We start from the raw sequence: 4,932 nt of genomic DNA on the forward strand, positions 1-4,932 counted from the left end.
TGGTGGAGGCATATTTCTAGAGAGAAAAAATTTAATATACATACACACCTACATATATACATATATATGTTTAGGTATACATGTTTGTATTTAAACAACAAATATTAGGATCTTTAAAATTATATTTTCTAATTATTGAAGCAATGCGGTAAATTTATAAAAAGAACTTAGTTGAGTTCATTCTTCGCCTTGCATATATGTCCCTCCTGGCCAGGCTCTTCAGATACTGTTTCAGTGCCCGTGTGCCACCCGTATGCAGTAAGGAAGACTGCTGTCTTTCTGGGAGGTTACATTTGCTTCTTTTAGCCACAGCTACAGAGCTCTTTGAACTCCCAAGGAAGTATGGAAACAGGGCAGCCTCTCAAGCAGAAAACTGCTGTGCCTAGGCTGTGTGCAATGTCTGCACGGTGCGCAGAGGGCGGCCTGCAGGCAGAGCTTGACCTTTCTGCTTCAAATCCTAGCCACCCACAGGACCTGACCCTGTACCCCAAACTGGGAAGCAACACGATGGCACTTGGGTAGATTTTTCAGAACGTTCTTACCATGGCACCGAGGTGTCGTTACCATTAGACCGAGCGTGTCTATGACTCTACCTAATAAGTCTTAAAATAAAAGAAGGCAAATTTTTCCCAGCCTCCACCAAGGTTAAAGTCACACTGACCAGCATCTACTCAAAATCAAAGTAACATTAAGTGTTACTGGGTGGGTGGTGAGTTAGCTCAGTAGGGAAAACACCTGGCCAGCAAGCATGGTGGCTGGAACTTGAATACCCAGAACCCATGTAAAGCCAAGCACGTGTGCAACCCCAGAGTTCCTACAGCAAGACGACAAGCAAAAGCAGGAGAACCCTTGGACGTTTATCTGCCTGTGCACAGCAAAGCAACAGAGACCCTCACTCTGACCTCCACATGAACACCTACACTTACACACTGGACCATGCACACCACACACACACACACACACACACACACACACACCACATACCACACACACACACACCACCCACACACACACCACACACACCACACACACACACCACACACACACACCACACACACACACCACACACCACACACCACACACACACACACCACACACACCACACACACACACCACACACACACCACACACACACACACCACACACACACACACCACACACACACCACACACACACACACACCACACACACACACACACCACACACACACACCACACACCACACACCACACACACATACACACACCACACACACACCACACACACCCCCCACACACACACCACACACACACACCACACACACACACACCACACACACACACACCACACACACCCACACACACACCACACACACACCACACACACACACCACACACACCACACACACACCACACACACACACCACACACACCACACACACACACCACACACACCACACACACACACCACACACACACACCACACACACACACACACCACACACACACACACACCACACACACACACACACACACATGGTGGAGGAGAGATCATCAGGCATTCGAGGAAGCCGGAAAACACAAAGCCTTAGGAGGCGGGAAGACATCAACCAACAGGCTAGACTTAACAAAAAGATCTCACTGTTTCTGAATTTTCATTTTAAAAGCCCATTTCTCAGATCAGCATGCACATGACTGACTTGGTCCCATCACTTGCATGTACCCGTGTCATTATGATCTGGGCTCATTTGTTTCTCTCCCCTGATTTTCTCCCTCCGGTCCCCTCCCCCACCTGGCTATTTTCCATCTCTCTCTAGGAGAGCTCCCCCTCTTCTGCTTTTTGATCATGCGTTCCATTCCCGTCTCTTCCACACCTTAAGAACTCTCCGGGTTCCTGGCTCACGCATTCACATATACGTATATGCATACATAAAAAGTTAAGTCTATGCTCTGCATGTGAGCCAAAGTATCCAGGTTTCCCTGGTCTGGGTTATTACACTTTCCACAATAACTTACAGTTCTATCCCTTTACCTCTGAACAAAATAGTTTTATTTTCCTTGACCCATTCATCTGTTGATGGACACATAGGCTGGTCCCCTTTGCTGACTCTTGTGAACAGTGCCACTATGCACATGGATGGACAAGGGTCTCTGTGGCGGGTCGAGAAACACGTATGCAGCTAAAGCATGTGAATTGGTCAAGCTGTAGACTTATTTCTAGTTTCTGGAAGAATCTACATATTGATTTCATGAAGGTTACCCAAGCTTACCTTCCTATCACTAAGGGATGAGGTCCTCATTCCCCACATGCCTGCTAGAATCCCTTGTCAGTTCTTGATTGCCGTTGCTCTGACTGGGAGGAGATGGTATCTCAAAGCAGTTTTCGTTTACATTTCCTGATGGATGAGGATGTTGGACACTTTGTATTGACTCAGAAGAACACTCAAAGAACACTCACAAGTATCTCTGTTTTTAAGAGGTTTAACTCAGTTTCTTAGCTCATTGACTGATTGTTCTTCTGGTGTATGATTTCTACAGTTCTTTACGTATCCTAAACATTGAACCCCTGTCTGATGGTGAAGGCCTTCCCTGTAGGCTGTTCCTCTGGTGTTTCTCTGCCAACACTGCCGATTCCGGTTCTATTTCCTGTGCAGCTGGAGCCTGCAGCAGAAGAAGCCGGCCTGGGCCTATCTTAACCATCTCCCATAAGAGTTTTAAGTTTTCAGGTTCTACATTAAGGTGTTTAATTAGTTTTGAGTTGATTTCCGTTTAGTAGTGGTTCGAGCCCCATTCTTCTACATGTGAAAGCCAGTTTCCCTAGCACATCTGTGGTGTAGTTAACTCTGAGCTTGAAGAGACAGTCTTCTCTCAAACAAGTTTGTGGCAACATTGTTAAGAAGTAGGCGACTACAGACAGCTGTGAGGTAATTTCTGTGTTTTCTCTTTGTTGTTTTACCTGACTGTTTCTGCCAGCACCATGCTGCTTTTGTTACTATGTCTCTGTACTGTAGTTAGAGTGAAGTATTGCAGAATCCCCAATACTGGTCCTTCAGTTAAAGCTCGTCTTCACTCTGGTGACCTTGTATGCATCCTTGTGCATTTAGGACTGCTATTCTGATATTTCTGTCATTGTGAGTGAGCTGACATATTTTTCTCTATTGAATTTTAATATTTTTACTTCCTCTCTGTTTTCTTGACAAATGCCATGGGAGATTTTTTTTCCCCATAATTTTATTCTGGCGTCTTTACACCTCCTGTGTTTACATGGCTGTTTCCCCCTCTACAATGGGGGAATTTTCTTAACTTCGTTGACTACAGTCTGTGCTTTCAGTGTTTGTCTCAGCTCCAACTCTCTCTTTTCTTTTCTTTTTCTTCTTCTTCTTCTTCTTCTTCTTTTTTTTTTTTTTTTTTTGGAGCTGAGGACCGAACCCAGGGACTTGTGCTTGCTAGGCAAGCACTCTACCACTGAGCTAAATCCCCAACCCTTCAGCTCCATCTCTCTCATCGGTTCTTAAATTTGGTCTCTTGGTCTCACCCCCAGAGTCCTTGGACAGTATGGCTGGGTGTGTTTTTGTCCTTACTGCTGTGTGAATGTGCATTCTGTCAACTCCACTCTCCACCCTGATGACCTGTCTCAGGAGAGCCCACAGCTGCTGTTTTCTCTGTTTCTTTTTTATCTGATTCATTGCAGGTCATTTGTTTTCTAACATCCCCGGCAGTTCTATATCTTTTCTCAGAAGAATCCCACCTTCCTGTCTAAAGCATTCTCCCATGCTGATGACCTGTGACTCACACATGTCTCTAACCTTTCTGTGCATGCTGCCGATTCTCCTTTCTGGGTCCTGGACAGAACTTGTGTACTTCTCATAATCTTCTGCCAGGTCCTTGGACAGTTTTACCAGTTAGTTTTTGAAGCATTCTTCTGGCATTTTACCCATGTCAATGTGTTTGAGTTCGGTAGTTGAGGATCTTTTCAGGGAGTCAATAAAAAGCAGTAACAATGGCCTTTAAAGTTTTGAGAACCTCTTGGACAAAGGTGACCAGGAACTCAAAAGAGGGCTTCCTGTGCTTGCCGTTGGGGTTTTATTAGTCTATGCTTCTTGTGGGGAACAGTGTCAGCCCGGATGGGAAAATTTAAACTATATTTGTGTATGGTATGGGCATGCATATATGGGCCTGCATATATGTTTATTGTCATTGGTATCTTCAAACACAAGGAAAATAACGCCAGATGAAATTATGAATCTGCACAAGGGTGAGAGAGAGAGTTAGAAGTCATATAACCACATGATAAATATATTTTCCTACAATTTATTCTTAAATCACACTGTTTAAACAAAACTTATTTTTAAATTATGTGAGGTTTATAGCATGTAATAACAAAATGAATTGGCGCCAAACTACCTTCTAAATATTTAAGTTTACATCCAGTGACAAATGCTACTCTCAACCTTACCCGGGAAGCTTCTCTTTGCAGTGAATGCTGGGGATTGCAGAATTCATGGATGCTCAAGGTGATGAGACGAGGCGACCTTGCAGTGCCTTAAGGAAGACATCTATATCGTTCTCTGTAAGGTTCAGAGGACAACACAGAAAAAGAAGCAGAAAGAATCTAAGAGGCACACTATAGGGAGAAGGTCCGCAAAGGGCTGACTTCTGCGCACCGTTCAGCCATTGCAACATAATCTGGCAGCAGCTGAGGTTGCCTGCACAAGACTGGACCTGTCAGCCGTCAATCATGGCTCTGGGAGGGACTTATACATCACTACCTCTTCCTACTGGTGGCTTCTGAGAGAGGGGCAGTAATGATCTTGTGCGCCCACGGGTGAAGCAGCAGGCTCCAGCAGAGAGCTCTGAACGTGTGCTTGCACAGCAGATGGAAAAACGTGAACGTGAGAAAGGGAACTGGGAACCGTGGGACAGGAGGAGACAGAACGTGGAGAGATCAGAGAGGG

General features: G+C 45.1%; 1 long non-coding RNA gene across 1 annotated transcript; it reads right to left on the reverse strand.

Annotated features, from left to right (window-relative positions):
• LOC120097884 (uncharacterized) lies at positions 1–4,703 on the reverse strand. The gene is made up of 2 exons (XR_005495745.2): positions 4,434–4,703; positions 1–4,222 (listed from the first exon to the last, which is right to left on the reverse strand). It is a non-coding gene; the product is annotated as an uncharacterized LOC120097884 (long non-coding RNA).
• Positions 4,704–4,932: the final 229 nt, after the last annotated feature.

This window comes from Rattus norvegicus, chromosome 17, assembly GCF_036323735.1.
Source record: "Rattus norvegicus strain BN/NHsdMcwi chromosome 17, GRCr8, whole genome shotgun sequence".
Lineage (NCBI taxonomy): Eukaryota > Metazoa > Chordata > Mammalia > Rodentia > Muridae > Rattus > Rattus norvegicus.